The sequence below is a fragment of the Chlorocebus sabaeus genome, chromosome 19 (assembly GCF_047675955.1).
Source record: "Chlorocebus sabaeus isolate Y175 chromosome 19, mChlSab1.0.hap1, whole genome shotgun sequence".
In the NCBI taxonomy this organism is placed as follows: domain Eukaryota; kingdom Metazoa; phylum Chordata; class Mammalia; order Primates; family Cercopithecidae; genus Chlorocebus; species Chlorocebus sabaeus.
Window position 1 is genome coordinate 5,553,345 of NC_132922.1, and position 20,687 is coordinate 5,574,031.

General features: G+C 50.4%; 1 long non-coding RNA gene across 2 annotated transcripts; it reads left to right on the plus strand.

Annotated features, from left to right (window-relative positions):
* The first annotated feature begins 61 nt into the window (after window positions 1-61).
* On the plus strand, window positions 62-20,320 carry LOC140709074 (uncharacterized). Of its 2 annotated transcripts, XR_012089421.1 has the most exons (4): window positions 106-213; window positions 18,269-18,339; window positions 18,437-19,381; window positions 19,467-20,320. It is a non-coding gene; the product is annotated as an uncharacterized lncRNA (long non-coding RNA). The 2 variants fall into 2 exon arrangements; XR_012089420.1 differs by having other exon boundaries at window positions 62-213; window positions 18,437-20,320.
* Window positions 20,321-20,687: the final 367 nt, after the last annotated feature.

Below are 20,687 nucleotides of genomic sequence, written 5' to 3' on the forward strand. Positions count from 1 at the left end.
GGCGCGCCCCGCCCCCGCCCGGGCCGGCCAATCCGCGGCCTCCTTGCGCGCTATTTACATACGGCCCTGCCCGGGGCTTCCCCGACTCGTGCGCGGTGCCCCAGGGCGCAATCCCACCAGGCAGGACCTTCCCGAGCCTGCATCAAAGCGCCTACTGTGTACCCAGGCCAGGGCAGCCCTTCCACAGCGTCTCTCACCAATGAGACCTTGGGGGTAAGTTACTCTCACTTGAAGCTTCAGTTTCCATACTGTAAAATGACGCTAATTCCTACAACTATTTACGGAGGCTCTATTTCGTGTCAAACACTCAATGGGCTCTTGTGAAACAAAATGGGTTGACCAGTAAAGGTGATATCCTGGAAAACGAAGTCCAGGCCTGGGAGCTGTCCAGAGACCCGAATATGACCCCTTCGGTTCACAGGCACAAGCCAAGGCCCAGGAGGCCGGGGGGAGGGTGTGGGGGAGGTATTGGAGCGTGGTCAGGGGCACGGGGACAGGGACTCACCCCCTGGCCGCTCTTGGACTCCTGGAAACCCCGAGGCTGGTGGAACCCAGGAGTCCTGCGCTCAGCCCGGGGCTGCCTCCAAAGGGATGGAACACTGTGTTAATGCCTACCTCTTTTTTTTTTTTTTTTTTTTTTTGAGAGGGAGTCTCGCGCTGTCGCCCAGACTGGAGTGCAGTGGCCGGATCTCAGCTCACTGCAAGCTCCGCCTCCCGGGTTTACGCCATTCTCCCGCCTCAGCCTCCGAGTAGCTGGGACTACAGGCGCCCGCCACCTCGCCCGGCTAATTTTCTTGTATTTTTAGTAGAGACGGGGTTTCACCGTGTGAGCCAGGATGGTCTCGATCTCCTGACCTCGTGATCCGCCCGTCTCGGCCTCCCAAAGTGCTGGGATTACAGGCTTGAGCCACCGCGCCCGGCCAATGCCTACCTCTTAAAGGGGTGTTTGAAAATTGCGACGGGCGCCTCACCTGGACTGCGTGGTTCCTTCCATCACAAGAACCTGTGCACATCTCTGGATGCACCTTAAATCAATTTTACATTTAAGAAATAAAAATAAGTCAACAAGGATAAGAGGAAAAAACAACAGAAGCGGGGCAAGGAGGTTCATGCCTATAATCCCAGCACGTTGGGAGGCCGAGGCGGGTGGATCATGAGGTCAGGAGATCGAGACCATCCTGGCTAACACGGTGAAACTCCGTCTCCATTAAAAATACAAAAAATTAGCTGGGCGTGGTGGTGGGCACCTGTAGTCCCAGCCACTCGGGAGGCTGAGGCAGGAGAATAGTGTGAACCCGGGGGCGGAGCTTGCAGTGAGCCGAGATTGCGCCACTGCAATCCAGCCTGGGAGAAAGAGCGAGACTCCGTCTCAAAAAGAAAAAAAAAGAAAAAGAAATAAAAGTAAGTCAACAAGGACAGGAGGAAAACCAACAGAAGCGGGGTGAGGAGGCTCATGCCTGTAATCCCAACATTTTGGGAGGTCAAGGTGGGAGGATCCCTTGAGGTCAGGAGCTAGAGACCATCCTGGGCAACATAGCGAGACCCCATGTCTACCAAAAAAAAAAAAATTAGCTCAGCCTAGTGGGGCATGCCTGTAGTCCCAGGATTGCTTGAGCCCAGGAAGTCGAGGCTACAGTGAACTATGATCATGCCACTTTGAGCTGTGACTAAAGCTGTGATAACAGAGCCAGACCCTGTCTCTTAGAAAAAGGATAAAGAAAATCAACAGAAACTAATTAATCTCTGTATGATGTTGATGACTTAACCCCACTTGCAAAAAAGAATAAAACGATGTGAGTAACTACGGAGCTGCGTTAGGCAGCGGTACCTCCTTAGTGGAGTACACTGTAAGAACTGTGACAGAACCCCAAACCTCACTAGTGAGTTTGTTATTGGCAGTGGGGAGGGTGGAGCCATTCTGAAATAACTTTGGGTTATCCTAGGATTGGTGGTACCAGCACCCATATTCTCACTGTAGGGTGAGGGAGATTTGGAATTCAGAATGGAGGAAGCACGTGGCGTCAGTGTGTCCCCTTACTGAGGACGTTCCATTTCATCATTTGGTAAAGCTGGCATCTCTGGATTAATGTATGTCTTGTTCCTTAAAAATCTTTTTTTTTTTTTTTTTTTGAGACGAAATCTAGCTCTGTCGCCCAGGATGGAGTGGAGTGCAGTGGCGCGATCTTGGCTCACTGTAAGCTCCACCTCCCGTGTTCAAGCCATTCTCCTGCCTCAGCCTCTCAAGTAGCTGGGACTACAGGCACCGGCTACCACACCCGGCTGATTTTTTGTATTTTTTTAGTAGAGACGGGGTTTCACCGTGTTTGCCAGGATGGTCTTGATTTCCAGACCTTGTGATCCACCCGCCTCGGTCTCCCAAAGTGCTGGAATTACAGGCGTGAGCCACCACACCTGGCCCTTGTTCCCTAAAAATCTTTCCCCAGCCGGACACGGTGGCTCACGCTTGTAATCTAAGCACTTTGGGAGGCTGAGGTGTGCAGATCATGAGGTCAGTAGTTTGAGACCACCCAGGCCAACATAGTGAAACTCCTTCTCTACTTAAAAAAAAAAAAAAAAAAATCTAGCCGGGTGGGGTGGCGGGCACTTGCAGTCCCAGCTACTTGGACATCCATGTCCTGCCTAAAAGGTTTAACTTGAATCTCATCAATAGGAAACCATCAGATAGTTCTCAGCCTTTTGTTTTGTTTTGCTTTGCTTCTGTCTTTCATGATGTGGACATTTGCAAAGCATCCAGGCCAGCTGGTTTGCAGAAATTCCCTCCATGTGGATCTGTCTGATGGTTTCCTATTGATGAGATTCAAGTTAAACCTTTTGGGCAGGACATGGTCTCGATGGTGAGTTCTAATCAGTGCTACTTGGGAGACTGAGGCAGGAGAATCGCTTGAACCCAGGAGGTGGAGGTTGCAGTGAGTTGAGATCGTGCCATGCCACTGTACTCCAGCCTGGGTGACAGAGTGAGACTCTGTCTCAAAAAAAAAAAAACAAGCAAGCTGAATGTATGACTTCCATTATTTATTTTGTGCTCAAATGTTCCCAGGCCTGGCTGTTGGCAGCTCCTTCCAGCAGCTCTGTGCTAGCTGCTTTCATGCTCCCACCATTCTTTGAGCACCTCTTTACTTTCTGGCACAATAAAATGTCCCGGGTTCCTCTTGACGTTCCCTGTCCCAGCTCTGGAGTCAGCCATCTCTCCAACAGGCACCGGTGCCTTTCACTGGGGACTGGAGTTTAGAATCTAACAGTGGCAAGGTGCTTCTTGCAACTGGGTATTACTGCTTCTAGGTCTGTCTCAGTGGACCTAGGGTTTTTTTTTTTTTCTTTTTCTTCTTCTCTTTCTTTCTTTCTTTCTTTTTTTTTCTTTCTTTTCTTTCTCTTTCTTTCTCTTTTTTTCTTTCTTTCTCTTTTTTCTTTCTTTGCCCTTCCTTCCTTTTTTTTTTTTTTTTTTTTTTTTTTTGAGACAGTTTTGCTCTATTGCCCAGGCTGGAGTATAATGAGGTGATCTCAGCTCACTGCAGCCTCCACCTCCTGGGTTCAAGAGATTCTCCTGCCTCAGCCTCCCACCTGAGTAGCTGGAACTACAGGTGCATGCCACCATGCCCGGCTAATTTTTTTGTATTTTTAGTAGCGACAGGTTTTTGCCCTGTGGCCAGGCTGGTCTTGAACTCCTGACCTCAAGTGATCCACCTGCCTCAGCCTCCCAAAGTGCTGGGACTACAGGCATGAGCTACAGTGCCTGGCCAGCCTTTTTCTTTTCTTTCTTTTTTTTACTTAAAAATCTTTTCAGTAATTCATTTTTTCCATAACTAATTACAAATAACAAAACACCAGCATTTTCCTTCCTCCATTCCAAATCTCCCTCATCCTACAGTGAGAATCTGGGTGCTAGTACCACCAATCCTAGGATAACCCAAAGTTGCTTCAGAATGGCTCCGCCCTCTCCACCACCAATAACAAACTCACTAGTGAGGTTTAGGATTCTGTCACAGGCCTCCCAGTTCTTAGAGTGTACTCCACTAAGGAGGTACCGCTGGACAACCCATCTCCATAGTTACTCAGATCGTTTTATTCTTTTTTGCAAGTGGGGTTAAGTCCTCAACGTCATACAGAGATTAATTAGTTTCTGTTGATTTTCTTTATCCTTTTTCTAAGAGACAGGGTCTGGCTCTGTTATCACAGCTTTAGTCACAGCTCAAAGTGGCATGATCATAGTTCACTGTAGCCTCGACTTCCTGGGCTCAAGCAATCCTGGGACCATAGGCATGCCCCACTAGGCTGAGCTAAGTTTTTGTTTGTTTGTTTTTTGCGGTTTTTTTGAGACAGATTCTTGCTCTGTCCCTCAGGCTGGAGTGCAGTGGCGCAATCTCGGCTCACTGCAAGCTCCGCCTCCCGGGTTCACACCATTCTTCTGCCTCAGCCTCCCGAGTACCTGGGACAACAGGTGCCGGCCACCACGCCTGGCTAAGTTTTTTTTATTTTTAGTAGAGACGGGGTTTCACCATGTTCAGCAGGATAGTCTTGAACTCCTGACCTTGTGATCCGCCCACCTCGGCCTCCCAAAGTGCTGGGATTACAGGCGTGAGCCACCATGCCCAGCCCTAATTTTTTTTTTTTTGGTAGAGATGGGGTCTCACGATGTTGCCCAGTATGGTCTCTAGCTCCTGGCCTCAAGGGATCCTCTCAGCTTGCATGTGGATAAAGTGTCATGATACCTGAAACTAACACATATATGAGATTTGAGAGAAAAAGAGACAAAGCAAATTTAGTGTCGTGTTAGCAATTGGTAAATAAGTACGGGTACTTACTGTAGTGTTCTTGAAATGTTTCTGTAGGTTTGACATTTTTCAAAGTAAAAATGTTGGGGAAGAGAGTCTGTTCTCTGCCACAAATGCACTGTTCCCCTCTTTGGGGGTCGGTTTACCTTCTAGAAAATGGGGAGGGAGTTTGATCACATCTCAGTCCTGACGTGCAGAGAGCGAATGATCATATCCTTATCTTCAATACACAGAAAATGTGCCAGAGGTAAGGAACTCTTGAACAGGGCTGCGGTTTTCTTCCAAGAATTTTTATAGACTGACATTTCTTGTTCAACAATTGTTTGTGAACCCGGTTGTGAACCTGCAGTTTATCAGAGACCAGCAGGGTTGATTTTTTTTTTTTTTTTTTTTTTTTTTTTTTTTTTTTGAGACGGAGTCTTGTTCTGTCGCCCAGGCTGGAGTGCAGTGTCATGATCTCAGCTTACTGCAACCTTCGCCTCCCAGGTTCAAGTCATTCTCCTGCCTCAGCCTCCCAAGTAGCTGGGATTACAGGCGTGCACCAGCACACCTGGCTAATTTTTGTATTTTTAGTAGAGACAGGGTTTTACCATGTTGTCCAGGCTGGTCTCGAACTTCTGCCCTCAAGTGATCCATGCCTCAGCCTCCCAAAGTGCAGGGATTACAAGTGTGAGCCACCACGCCCGGCCTCAGCAGGGTTGATCTCAAGGCACAGCCCAGAATCACTTGTGAGAGGAAGGAGGCCTAGGAACTTGTTTTCTCCAAGACACTACAGTTTCTTATTTAAAAAAAAAAAAAAAAAAAAAAAACCAAAAAGCAAAAATTCCTCTTGTCTCTTGCTTTGCCCAAATATGGAAAATGTTAAAACAATCTGCAAAGGCCCAAAACATGTTCTGGAAAGAAAAAAAGTCTTAGATTTATAAACAAATGTCTACTTCAAAGATTGCTGACTTTTGTCTGGCTCATTCTGAAGAGGGGGAAGTACAGGAAAAATGACTCATTGTGAGAAATTCACATGGGAGAGACCATTGCTGGTGTCAGTGGAGGGGAAACAGGAGAAAAAGGGGGCCTGACACTTGCCAATGTCCCTTGCTGCTCCACGTGCACTTTCCTGTTTGTTTATTTCTTATTTCTTTTTTTTTTTAAATTTTTTATTTTGAGACAGGATCTCTCTGTATTCCCCAGGCTGGAGTGCGGTGGCACGATCCCTGGTCACTGCAGCCTTGATCTCCCTGGGCTCAAGCGATCGTCCCACCTCAGCCTTTCTAGTAGCTGGGACTACAGGCAGGGGTGACCACACCCAGTTAATTTTTGTATTTTTATACAGGTGGGATTTCACCATGTTTTCCAGGCTAGTCTGAAACTCCTAGGCTCAATTGATCCTCCTGCATTGGCCTCCAAAGTGCTAGGATTACAGGCATGAGCCACTGTGCCCAGCCCAAAGTTAAAAAAAAATTTTTTTAATGTTTCCTTTTTGATCAGGCCACTTCTAGAGCACTCAGCTTCAGTCTGACTTGAGGTCATTTATATATCTAGATCCATCAGACTATCTTTCTGAACTCTGGCCTGGAGCACATGTTTGTCCAAGGCCGGAGAAGCAGGAAGTTTTGCGACATGAAAGGTTAAGCAAAGCCCAGCCCTTCACAGACCTCCTTTGAATCTGAAGCATGGGGAATTTATGGGCTGGGAATTCTTGACCCAGAAATGTCTCTCTAAACACTGAAGAGGTTGGTTTCCATGACTCCTTTCTTTAGAAGTCAGAGAAGTTGCAGGAATCCCACCGTAGCAAGTGCTGGCTTTTAGTGTGGAGGCTCTGTCCCAGGTCTGCGGAAGCCAAGCTTTTCAGTGCTTTGAGATTCAGTCACTGTATTTATTTATTTGGAGATGGAGTCTCACTCTGTTGCCCAGGCTGAAGTACAGTGGGGCGATCTCGACTCACTGCAACCTCTGTCTTTCGGGTTCAAGCAATTCTCCTGCCTCAGCCCCTGGCATAGCTGGGATTACAGGCACGTGCCACCACACCCAGCTGGTTTTTGTATTTTTTTTTTTTTTTTTTTTTTAGTAGAGATGGGGTTTTACCATGTTGGCCAGACTGGTCTCGAACTCCTGACCTCAGGTGATCCACCCGCCTCAGCCTCCCAAAGTGCTGGGATTACAGGTGTGAACCATTGTGCCCGACCAGAGATTCAGTCACTTTAAAACAACAAGAAACCAAAACCCCAGTGAAGAAACCCAAGTCCCCGCCTGGTGCTCACCCATCTATCCTCACTCTGTGATGACGATGCTCACTTTGCTCTAAGGGGCCCCCACCTGTCTCCCAAGCTCCAGACCCACATTTCCAGCTGCCTGTCCTGCAGAACATGCCCTCCCTGGTGACCTCAAGGGGCCGCACCTGACAGTACTCTCTGAAGAGCTGTGTTCAGTCCTGGCTCTGATTCTCATTGCAGTGGTCCTTACCTTCAGTTTCTTTTTCAGGAAGATGGGGATACTCCAGGGGCCCCCTTGCAGAAGGGTGGGATGAAGTGCAGTCGTGGGTGTGAATGTGCCCTGTGACTGGGGTGGTGGGCAGCGGCAGGGTCCCCCACAGTCCCCAGGTGTCACCCCCTGCCCTGGGCTCTGTTGGGCTAATCTTGTCTCCTCCAGGCCATCTCTTTCCTTTCAGGCCCCTCTCACATAGAATCCAAACTTACTCAACAGGTGTTTGTTGAGTGCCTACTGTGTGCTGGGCACACGGCTCTTCCCAGTGACTCTGGAACCCACCTCTTCCATTCTAATGCTGCCACTGCTGCCTGGCACGGTGCATTCATGTTCTAGGGTTGCTGTAATGAGTAAGGCAGACGGGGCAGCTTACACAGAAATTCACATTCTCAGTTCCAGAGACTGGAAGTCTAAGATCAAGATGCTGGCTAATCAAGATCAAGGGTTCTTTCTGAGCCCTCTCTTCCTGGCTTGCAGATGGCAGTCTTCTCCCTATGTCCTCACGTGGGCTTTCCTGTGTGTGTGTGTGTGTGTGTGTGTGTATGTGTCCTAATCTCCTTTTGTGTGTGTGTGTGTGTATGTGTGTGTGTGTATATGTGTCCTAATCTCCTTTTGTGTGTGTGTGTATGTGTGTGTGTGTGTTAAGAGACAGGGTCTCTCTCTGTTGCCCAGGCTGGAGTTCAGTGGCACGATCATAGCTCATGCGGCCTCCCGCTCCTGGGCTCAAGTGATCCTCCTGTCTCAGTCTCCCAGATAGCTTGGATCACAGGCATGTGTCACCACACGTGGCTTTTTTTTTTTTTTTTTTTTCTTGAGACAGAGCCTTACTCTGTCACCAGGCTGGAGTGCAGTGGCATGATCTTGGCTCACTGCAACCTCCACCTCCTGGGTTCAAGCAATTCTCTGCCTCAGCCTCCCGAGTATCTGGGATTACAGGTGCCCACCACCAAGCCCGACTAATTTTTTTTTTTTTTTTTTTTAGTAGAGACAGGGTTTCACCACTTGGCCAGGCTGGTCTTGAACTCCTGACCTCATCGTCCACCTGCCCCGGCCTCCCAAAGTGCTGGGATTACAGGTGTGAGCCACTGCACCTGGCCGCCACCTGGCTTATTTTTAAATTTTTTCTAGAGACAGGATCTCACTTTGTTTCCCAGGCTGGTCTTGAACTTCTGACCTCATGCAATCCCCCCACCTCAGTCTCCCAAAGTGCTGGGATTACAGGTGTGAACTACCACACCCAGCCCACCAACCTCCTCTTGTTATTTATTTATTTATTTATTTTGTTTGTTTGTTTGTTTGAGAAGGAGTCTGGCTCAGTTGCCCAGGCTAGAGTGCAATGGTGCGATCTCGGCTCACTCCAAACCTCTGTCTCCTGGGTTCAAGCGATTCTCCTGCCTCAGCCTCCTGAGTAGCTGGGATTACAGGTGTGCGCCACCATGTCCAGCTAATTTTTTGTATATTTAATAGAGACGGGGTTTCTCCACGTTGGCCAGGCTGGTCTCAAACTCCTGACCTCAGGTGATCCACCTGCCTCAGCCTCCCAAAGCGCTGGGATTACAGGCGTGAGCCACTGCATCCCGCCTTAACCTCCCTCTTCTTATAGGGACACCAGTCATATTGGATTAAGGCCCACCCTAATGACCTCAGGTTACCTTAATTACCCTTTTAAAGAGCCTGTCTCCAAATCCAGTCACTTACTGAGGTACTAAACCTTAGGACTTTGACAGATGAGTTTTTTTGTTTTTTTGTTTTTTTTTTTGAGACGGAGTCTTGCTCTGTCGCCCAGGCTGGAGTGCAGTAGCCGGATCTCAGCTCACTGCAAGCTCCCCCTCCCGGGTTCACGCCATTCTCCTGCCTCAGCCTCCCGAGTAGCTGGGACTACAGGCGCCCGCCACCTCGCCCGGCTAGTTTTTTGTATTTTTTTAGTAGAGACGGGGTTTCACCGGTTTAGCCAGGATGGTCTCGATCTCCTGACCTCGTGATCCGCCCATCTCAGCCTCCCAAAGTGCTGGGATTACAGGCTTGAGCCACCGCGCCCGGCCGACAGATGAGTTTTAGGGGGTGTGGTTGAGCCCTAACACACACAATTGGCCCCCTCCACACTTTCATGCCTGAACTAGTAACACAGTAACAATTGGTCCCACATGTCAGGGACTGTGCTAAGCATTTTACACATTTCAAATTATTTGTCACATCTGGTCTGGCAGGCGGGTACTGTTATTACCTCCATTACCTTCAGATGAAGTGAGGCTCAAGGCAGTTGAATAACTGCCCACTAAAATGTGAGCTGTAACCCCGGCACCTGCACAGTGCCTGACCCTGCCAAGATGGACAGGTAGACAGACCCAGCGTCCTCCAGGTAGGACACAGGGAGTAGGTAGGTGGGTTTTACACCCAGGCCATGGGACCCCAGTGTTCACACCCTGTCCTCTACAGAGATCGGCCTCCTACTAGGTCTCCCTGTTCCTGTGTCACTGATTCGTCCCTACCCAGAAGCCAGGGTGACATTTCTTTTTTAAAAAAGTTTCTCTGGGCTGGGTGCAGTGGCTCACGCCTATAATCCCAGCATTTTGAGAGGCCAAGGTGGGCGGATCACAAGGTCAGGAGATTGAGACCATCTTGGTCAACATGCTGAAATCCCCATCTCTACTAAAAATATAAAAATTAGCCAGGCGTGGTGGCATGCACCTGTAGTCCCAGCTACTCAGGAGGCTGAGGCAGGAGAATCGCTTGAACCCAGGAGGGGGAGGCTGCAATAAGCCGAGATCACACCACTGCACTCCAGCCTGGATGACATAGTAAGACTTCATCTCAAAAAATAAAAAAATAAAACAGTAAAATTTAAAAAACAGCCCACGCTTCCTACCACGGTGTGCAAGGCCCTGGTAGCCAGTCGGCTCCCACCAACCTCTCCACCTCCCCTCATTCCTCTCTTACCTCATTCCCTGGCACCAGCCCCACTGAACACTGACAGGTCCTCAAGCTCACCCAGCTCTCTCTTGCCCCTTGGTGGCTCCAAGGATGAGGACTTTTGCAGTGCCCTCCAACTCTGGTATCGACAGTCAAAGCCCCCCACCCCTGCCTTGAAGCTCTTTTCATACTTGCTGTGCCCACTGCCTGGGGTGCCCATGCTCCACGTTCCACCATGGAAGTCCTCCGTTCTCCAAGGCCTGGCCCAAATCCTCCTCCTGCTGTGTCCTGCACAGGGCACATTCTCAGCAATGTTTGATGAATGAATGAACAAGTAAATTCTCTCTCTCTCTCTCTCTCTCTCTCTCTCTCTCTCTCTCTCTCTCTCTCTCTCTCTCTTTCTTTTTTTTGAGATGGAGTTTCGCTCTTGTTGCCCAGGCTGGAGTGCAGTGGCGTGATCTCGGCTCACCGCAACCTCCGCCTCCTGGGTTCAAGCGATTCTCCTGCCTCAGCCTCCTGAGTAGCTGGGATTACAAGCATGCACCACCACACTTGGCTAATTTTGTATTCTTTAGTAGAAATGGGGTTTCTCCATGTTGACCAGGCTGGTCTCCAACTCCCAAGCTCAGGTGATCCGCCTGCCTCAGCCTCCCAAAGTGCTAGGATTACAGGCGTGAGCCACTGTGCCTGGCCAAACCCCGGCTGCTCGGTTCCATGCTGAGCACAGAGGCCTGGGACAATGGGACCGATGGGGCCCAGGAGAAGTCCTGTGTCAAGTCCAAAGGGCAGTGAGGTGCGATGGCAGGGGTGGGTGTCCTCTCAGTCAGCAGCAGTAAACTGGTTCATCCGTCTCTGGAATGAAGCTTGGATCAAACATTAATTTCTCCTTATGTGGGAGATCTGGAAGCCAGTGGGGATGAGGGCCTTTCCTGTCCCCTGAACAGAGTCTGTTGTCTCAAAATTTCTCTCCCTCTACCGTGTGGACCACTGACCCTTCACCCTGAACCAGTCTTGGGTCAGGGGTCAGAGCCAGGAAGATTAGTGCAGGCCCCGGGTGGAAGCAGGAGCACCTCACAGCTCCCAAGCAGTGCCCCTTCAACCCTGTAGCAACTCAGGGAGACCATCCATGCCACCCCCACTTTACAGAGGAGGAAAATGGGGTTACAGTGCTGCAGTGATTTTTCCTGAATCTCCTGCCAGATCTCTGGATATGTTTTTTTTTTTTTTTGAGACGGAGTCTCACTGTGTCACCTAGCCTGGAGTGCAGTGGTGCGATTTCGGCTCACTGCAAGCTCTGCCTCCTGAGTTCACACCATTCTCCTGCCTCAGCCTCCCAAGTAGCTGGGACTACAGGCACCCGCCCACATCCAGCAAATTTTTTTGTATTTTTTAGTAGAGACGGGGTTTCACTGTGTTAGCCAGGATGGTCTCCATCTCCTGACCTCGTGATCCACCCGCCTCGGCCTCCCAAAGTGCTGGGATTACAGGCGTGAGCCACTGCACCTGACCCAGATACATTCTTTTAGTAGAGAAGGGAGTCTCACTATGTTGCCCTAGCTGGTCTCGAACTCCTGAGCTCAAGTGATCCTCCCACCTCGGCTTTCCAAAGTGCTGGGATTACAGGCGTGAGCCACTGGACCCAGCCAAAAACTGAATGGATGCTGTGATACCCTGAGTCCAGTTTCAGGAGTTCTTGTGGATGGAGGGCTGGGGTGGGCACCCCTAGGCCCCAGTGATGGCTGCACACTAGGAGCCTGGACTCTGGACCTCAGTGTATTTTTACCGTTGCCCACCCTCCTCCTGCCTGGTCCATCCCAGGCACTGCCAGACCAGCTGCAGGGGCCTCTATGTGAGTCAGATCCACCCCCAAGTGGTTTTGGTGAGGAGAGACCAAGGCTCAGAGGGAAGCTCAGAGTCCAGCCACCAGCACAGCCCCAGCAGGGCTGGCCTATTTTATTTTTTTAGAGGCAGGGTCTTGCTCTGTCACCCAGGTTGGGGTGCAGTGGCCCAAACATAGCTCACCCCAGCCTCAACCTTCTGGGCTCAAGTGATCCTCCCATCTCAGTCTCCTGAGTAGCTGGGACTACAGGCGCACACCATGGGGTCTTGCTTTATTGCCCAGGCTGGTCTTGAACTCCTAGCTTCAAGCGAGCTTCCCACCTTGGCCTCCCAAAGTGTTGGGATTATAAGCATGAGCCACCATGTCTGTCCAGGATAGGCTTAAAACCTGTGTTTTTGCCCCGTGTCTGCCCCAGCTTCCCCATCTACAAAACAGGCGTGCTTATTTACCCAAATGTGTATCAAAGCACAGTCCTCTCTGCTGCCTCTCCCGGCTCAGACACAGACCACTTCTGACTTGGTCGTTTCTGACATTGTCCTTTGGCTGCTAGTTCCTATTTTTGGAACATTCTGCCAGAAACGCCAGCTCCAGAACTAGTTCCATGTCCCTGTCCCCACTCAACCCCTAACAGCCACCAGCCTTCAAGTCCTAACAAACTTGCTCACATGGGCTGTGAATGCCTCCAGCTGTCCCGGGCGGTTTCCTGGGGAGGCTGGGAGACATGAAGGTTAAACCCAAAGGACTCGCCTCTGTGGTTCTGGGCAGGGCACTTTGCCTCTCTGCACTGTATCCACATTCGAAAATGATAACCATCGCTTCTCGGCCTTTTGGCTAAGACCAAACGAAAATGATCACAATCTCTCCCTTGTTGATCAGCTCTTAGGATTAAATAACATAATGCACACAACAATACCCAATTGTGAAGATTAAATGGGGCGGTGCACATCACAAGCGCTTGCTGACTGAATGCTGGGCATTTGCTTGTTTAGTGGAACCTTGCTTCAGACAACCCGCACTGACGGATGAAGCACACCAAGGGGCGGGGCAGGGGGTGTCTTTTGGGAAGAAGCTGATCCCTCGCTGCCCTTCAAATCAGTCTGTGTGGCCAAGCTTCTCCTTTCTCTAGGCCTGCACTGTCTCATACTATAGCCGCTAGACAACTGTGCCTGTTTAACGTTAATTAAAATTAAATTTCAAAATTCAGTTTTTGGCTGGGTTTGGTGGCTCATGCCTGTAATCCTAGCACTTTAGGAGGCTGAGGTGGGAGGATCACTTGAGCTCAGGAGTTCAAGACCAGCCTGGGCAACATAGTGAGACCCCCCTTCTCCACTAAAAATTCAAAAAACATTAGCCAGGCATGGTGGCACATGCCTGTAGTCCCAGCTACTTAGGAGGCTGAGGCAGGAGAATTGCTTGAACCCAGGAAGCAGAGGTTGTGGTGAGCCGAGATTGCACCACTGCAGTCCAGCCTGGGTGACACAGTGAGACTTTGTCTCAGAAAAAAAAAAAAGAGAGAGAGTGAGAGAGTGGGAGAGCACAAGCTCTCTCTAATGAGGGCACTAATCCCATCATGATGGCCCCACCCTCGTGACCTCATTGAACCTTAACTACCTCCTTATAGGTTCTATCTCCAAATACAGGCACCTGGGGCTTCAGTGGACAGGTTTAAAGCAGACACAAACATCCAGAGATTGGGCACAAGGTGGGCGGTGCAGAGGAGGATGCCGGGGTACAGAGCAGTCAGGTAGTAGGGTCCCCATGACTGTAAGTGGGTGAGCCAGAATTTGAATCTGAGGCTGTTGGAAGCCGACGCCCCTGTCCTTAGCCACTGTGTGACACTGCTCCTGGCATATGCATTCATTCATTCATTCATTCATTCACTCAGCCGACGCGGAGCTCCCGCTTCCTCAAGTCAGGACCTTGACTCCCACCCCAGAGTGAAGAGTTCTCGCCCAGGAGAGGAGGGCAACCACATTCTCTCCTGCCCCCAACAATTCAGCCCTGTCCTCCCTCCAGGAGTTCTCAGTCAGGAGGATGGGGGAGAGAAAAAACACAGGTGCGTCCCCACGTGCGGCCAGGGTTACGTGAGAAGAGTGTGAGAAAAGAGGGTCTCAGGGGCTTCATGCAGTGCCGCCCTGAGGCCAGGCAAGCTTCGCTCCTTTCTCCCCCACTTCCCTGAGCATGTGACAGTGACCCGGAAGGCCTAATAGTAGTGCTCACTACTAACCCCTACCAAGCGCTTCCTCTGTGGCTCACACCCTCCTGAGTGCACCACAGGCAGTTTCCTGAATCGTCCTGAGAATCCCAGGGGTGGCTCTGACATCACCATCCCAGTTTACACATGAAGAAATTGAGGCACAGAGAGGCTGAGTAGTTTACCTAACGTCACACAGCCATGGAGAGTGGAGCTGGAATTTAAACCCAGGCACTCCGCTTCGTCTGTGCCTGAACTAGTCAGCCGGTGCATGTGTGAGCCTGATGCCAGCACAGGAACCTGGGGAATGAAAGGCTGAGTATTTGCAAGACTTTTTGAAACCACCGAGTCTGCAAGGTTGCAAATGAGTAAGACAGATTACTACAGGGATAACTGGAATCTTCTCTATTATTCGTAAGAAAATGGTTTTCAAAAATTTTTTGTTTGTTTTGAGACAGAGTCTTGCTCTGTCGCCCAGGCTGGAGTGCAGTGGAGTGCAGTGGCGTGATCCCGGCTCACTGCAAGCTCCACCTCCCAGGTTCACTCCATTCTCCTGCCTCAGCTTCCCGAGTAGCTGGGACTACAGGCGCCCGCCACCACGCCCGGCTAATTTTATTTTTGTATTTGTATTTTTAGTAGAGACGGGGTTTCACCGTGTTAGCCAGGATGGTCTCGATCTCCTGACCTCGTGATCCACCCGCCTCAGCCTCCCAAATCTTTAAATACTTTATTATTGCTCACAATTTGAAAACAAATCTCACAAACGATCCCCCACCCCAGCTGAACAAGGTAACAGATACTGCGAACAGAGGGAAGGGTGTTAGATGCAAAGGTTGGGCTCACCTGGCCCGCTAAGTATCCCCTTCAGAGCCTGAGGTTCTGCAGGAGGAAGATTTCAGCCCTCAGAAATTACAGATGGGGGCTAACAGGCTGAGGCAGGAGCTAGGGAGCCCAGTTACTTACTGAGCATCTGTGGTCCCAGGCTCTAAGCAAGGGTGGGTGGGGGGACAGGACTTCCACCATCGATTATCTGAGTAAGGTGCATGGGGCTCCCAGCTCCCAGATTTATTCACCTGAAACCCATTCACCACGTGCTCATTCTAGGATCGTGGGTGACCCAGCCCCATCCCGGCCAGGGGACTCACTGTCTACTGTCTTAGGAGAAGAATACAGAGTGACAGTTTGGCCAGGGAACCTGTAGGAGCCCAAGGAAGGTGCCTGGTTCAGCCCGAGGCTCGGGAAGGCTTGCTGGAGGCGGTGGTGCCTCGACTGGGTCTTGAACGGGTAAAGGATGCCCCGTGTTTCCGGTGGAAGGAACAGTAAGCACTATGCCTAGCGGTGAGAATTGCAGGGGGTTGGGTTTGGGTGCAGCCGGGACCGCAAGGGCGGGCCGGGGCCGGGAGAGCAGGGTCCTGGCTGTGGATTGCGGCGTCGCGCCCCCGCCCCCGCCCCCGCCCCCGCCCCCGCCCCAACCTACACAGGCCCCGCCCCGCTGACCCGGGGAGCCTCGCGTTGGTGTCGGGCGCCCCCTGGCGGCGCAGCGCGGGCGGTTTGGCCGGGGAAGGGGCGGTGCCGCGCCCACCGCAAGGCTGACTCCCCCAATTTCTATTAGCATCAGAAGAAGGCCCTCCCAGGGAGAAGTAATTGTTTTCGCGTATAATTTCGATACATTTGCCTTTATAGCAGCGCAGTCGCGAGATGCTTTTGCTTTATTATTATTTTTATAATGGAGGGAGGGTCCCGCCCAGGGACTAGTGTTCAGGGCCCGCATCCTCCACGATCCAGGGACGACCACACGGCGGGTGCCCACCCAACTCCATCCTGGCCTCCTTCGCCTCACTTCCAGGGGCTGCAGGGGACACCGAGCTCCTTTCCCTCTCAAAGGTGCAACAAAAACCCAGCGAGCACTGCTGCGGGCCCAGCGCTGCTGGGGACATCAGGACAGGGCAGAAGCCTGTGCTCCCGGGGTCGCCTTTCAGCGGGGACGCAGCCAGCAAACCCGCTGAGCTCTCTTCTGCTGGGGGAGACGAGGGCAGGAGATGGGGCGGGCGAGGGGGGATGGGGGCGGTTGAGGGGTGAAGGGATGGAGGCGGGGCTTGCATCGGTGGCCTCACCAGAAGGGGGTGTCTGTGCGGGGGACCTGGAGGAGGGGACACAGGGAGGTTGGGGAGACTGGGAAGATCTTTCAGGCAGAGGGAACCACACCAGCGGCTGTCAGGAGGAGGGAGGGGCGAGGGCTGGGTGATGGGGTCAGCAAGGGGCAGGGGGTGGAGGATGGGGGGCGACGGGGCGGGGCCTGGCAGCCCAGGACGGTTTTGGAGCTGGGGGAAGGTCTGAGCGGAGGGGCAGGGGCAGAGGTTGGAAGGCTGCAGGCTGGCGGGGAGGGAGAGGGGGACGGGAAGCCCAGCAGTGGCGGGGCATGCACCTTGTCCCCTCCATCCCCTACCTCGGGCCTCCTCTCTCCTAGGCTCCTCCACTCAGCCCCCCGCAGATCCTCTTGCCCCGGGTCCTTCCTGTGTGCGGCAGAGGGAAGGACCATGAGTGGACACGGGCAGGAGGATCATTTGAGCCCAGGAGTTCAAGACCAGCCTGGGCAACATAGTGAGACCTCATCTCTATAAAAATAAAAGATTAGCTGGGTGTGGTGGCGCGTGCCTGTAATCCCACCTACTGAGGAGGCTGAGGCAGGAAGATTGCTTGAGCCCTGGAGTTCAAGGCTACAGTGAGCTGTGATAGTGCCACTGCATCCAGCCTGGATGGCAAAGCAAGACCCTGTCTCAAAATAAAATAATAAAATAAGTCACACATATTTGAAGTATACAGTTTGACAAGTTTTGACATATTGATGTATATTCTGTGAATCCATCACCATAGTAAGATAATGACCATTTCCATCACTCCCAAAAGTGTGCCCCTGGTTGGGTGCAGTGGCTCATGCTTGTAATCCCAGCACTTTGGGAGACTGAGGCAGGTAGATCACCTGAGGTCAGGAGTTTGAAACCAGTCTGGCCAACATGGCAAAACCCCCTCTCTACTACAAATACAAAAATTAGCTGGTGTGATGGCATGTACCTGTAGTCCCAGCTACTTGGGAGGCTGAGGCAGGAGAATCACTTGAATCCAGGAGGCAGAGGTTGCAGTGAGCCGAGACCACTACACTCCAGCCTGGGTGACAGGCTCAAAAAAAAGAAAAAAGAAAGAAAAGAAAAGAAAAAAAGAAAAGAAAGAAAGAAAAAAGGAAAAGAAAAAAATATTGTGCCCCTGTCCCTTTGTAATCCATTCCCTCTTCATCCCCCCTCCCCTCTCCTCCACCCCACCCCCATTCCACCCCCAAGCAACAACTGGTCTGCTTCTGCCACTATAGACGAGACTGCAATTTTCAGAATTTCATGTAAGCGGAATCACAACGTGTTCTTTTTTGGCCTGGCTTCTTTCGCTCAGTATAACTATTTTGAGGTTCATCCATTTTCTTAGATGACATTAATAGTTCATTCCTTTTTATTGCAGAGTAGTATTCAATTGTAGGATATGCAACTGGATGTGCAGTTAGCTGATCCATTCACCTGTTGATGAGCACTTTTAAAATGTTAGCTCTAGGCCAGGCGCGGTGGCTCACGCCTGTAATCCCAGCACTTTGGGAGGCCGAGGCGAGTGGATCACGAGGTCGAGAGGTCGAGACCATCCTGGCTAACACGGTGAAACCCTGTCTCTACTAAAAAATACAAAAAAACTAGCCGGGCGTGGTGGCGGGCGCCTGTAGTCCCAGCTACTCAGGAGGCTGAGGCAGGAGAATGGCGTGAACCCGGGAGGCGGAGCTTGGTGAGCTGAGATTGTGCCACTGCACTCCAGCCTGGGTGACAGAGCGAGACTCTGTCACCAAAAAAAAAAAAAAAAAAAAAAAAAGTTAGCTCTAAAACTGCTATGAACCTTCCTGTTCAAGTCTCCATGTGGACATGTGCTCTCGTTTCAGTTGGGTAAATACCTAAGAGCACAATGGCTGGGCCATGTGGCAGGTATGTGTTCAACTTTTTAAGAAGCTGCCAAATTGTTTTTCAGTGGATGTCCATTTGCATTCCCACCAGCAGCGCATGAGAATTCCAGTTCCTCCACATCTTCACCAACACTTGGTATGTTCAGTCTTCATTTTGGCCATTCTAGTATGTGTATAGTGGTGTCTCATTGTAATATCTCATTCCCTAGTGACTCTTTTTTTTTTTTTTTGAGACGGAGTATCGTTCTTGTTGCCCAGGCTGGAGAGCAATGGCACAATCTTGGCTCACCACAACCTCCGTCTCCCAGGTTCAAGCGATTCTCCTGCCTCAGCCTCCCGAGTAGCTGGGATTACAGGCATGCACCACCACACCCAGCTAATTTTGTATTTTTAGTAGACACGGGATTTATCCATGTTGGCCAGGCTGGTCTTGAACTCCTGAACTCAGGTGATCCACCCACCTCACCCTCCCAAACTGCTGAGATTACAGGCGTGAGCTACCACACCCGACTGGGACTCATGTTTTGTTGTTGTTGTTGTTGTTGTTGTTGTTGAAACAGTCTTGTTCTGTCACCCAGGCTGGAGTGCAGTGGCGTGATCTTGACTCTCAATAACCTCTGCTTCCTGGGTTCAAGCGATTCTCCTGCCTCAACCTCCCGAGCAGCGGGGATTACAGGTGTGCACCGTCACACCAGGCTAATTTTTGTATTTTTATTAGAGACGGGGTTTCACCATGTTGGCTGGGCTGGTCTCAAACTCCTGACCTTGTGACCGCCCCTCATCGGCCTCCCAAAGTGCTGGGATTACAGGTGTGAACCACCGAGCCCAGCCGGAACTCATGGTTCTGAACTTCTTTTCGTGTCTGTCATCTGTTTACCTTATTTGGTGAAAAGTTTATTCAAATCTGCTGCCCACTAAAAAAAAAAATAATAATAAGTTGTCGTTGTTTACTAGTAAGAGTTCTTTTTATATTCTAGATCATGTTTCTTCTTCCTCCTCTTTTCTTCTTCTTCTTCTTCTTCTTCTTCTTCTTCTTCTTCTTCCTCTTCCTCTTCCTCTTCCTCTTCCTCTTCCTCTTCCTCCTCCTCCTCCTCCTCCTCTTCTTTTTGACAGGGTCTCATTCTGTTGCCCAGGCTAGAGTGCAGTGGCTCATTGCAACCTCGACCTTCGGGACTCAGGTAATCTTCCCATCACAGCCTCCTGGGTAGCTGGGGCCATAGGCATGCACCACCACACCCGGCTAGTTTTTGTACTTTTTTGTAGATACAGGGTTTCGCCACGTTGTCCAGCTTGGTCTTGAACTCCTGGGCTCAAGTAATCTGCCTGCCTCTGCCTCCAAAAGTGCTGGGATTACAACAGGCGTGTACCATTGCGCCTGGCCTGATGATGCATTTTCAGTGGAGGCAAAATTCCCCCAATGGGAAAAAATTGGTTCTTGTGAAATGAAAAAAACTGTGCTCTTTATGTACAAAGCACAAAAAACTCACAATACATAAACGGGTGCCTGTGTATTCAATTTTCATGGGGGTGATTGGGAAGGATTGTCTAAAAATATTCCTTGGATGAGGAAGGGAATGGAAAAAGGCTGAGAAACTGTTCTAGATACAAGTCCTTTGTTGGATGTATGCTTTGCAAAAACCAACAATGTTTAATTTGGATAAAGTCTAATTTATCAATTATTCCTTTTCTAGTTTGTGCTTTTTGTGTGCTGTTTCAGAAACCTCCGTCTAACTGAAGGTTACTAAGATTTTCTGCCGTTTTCATGTAAAATTTTCACAGTTTTAATTCTTCCATTTAGGTCTGTGATCCATTTTCTAGACTCCTTCAGATTTATTTATTTATTTTGAGACGGAGTATTGCTCTGTCACCCAGGCTGGAGTACAGTGGTGTGATCTCGGCTCACTGCAAGCTCCACCTCCCGCGTTCAAGCCATTCTCCTGCCTCAGCCTCCTGAGTAGCTGGGTTTACAGGTGAGCACCACCACACCCGGCTAATTTTTGTATGTTTAGTAAAGATAGGGTTTCACCATGTTGGTCAGGCTATTCTCAAACTCCTGACTCGTGATCCACCTGCCTCAGCCTCCCAAAGTGTTGGGATTACAGGCATGAGCCACTGTGCCTGGCCCCAAATTAATTTTTGTATGTAGTATGAGGTAAGTGCAGAAGTTCTTTTTTTTTTTTTTTTTTTTTTATGGACATCCAGTTGATCCAACACTCTTTGTGGAAACACTTTTCTTTCCCCACTGAATTGCTTCATCACTTTGGTCAAAAATCAGTTAATTTGGTCAGGCACGGTGGCTCATGCCTGTAATCCCAACACTTTGGGAGGCCAAGACAGGTGGATCACTTGAGGTCGAGAGTTCAAGACCAGCTTGGCCAACATGGTGAAACCCTGTCTCTACTAAAACTACAAAAATGAGCCAGGTGTGTTGGCAGGGGGCCTTTAGTCCCAGCTACTCAGGAGGCTGAGGCAGGGGAATCGCTT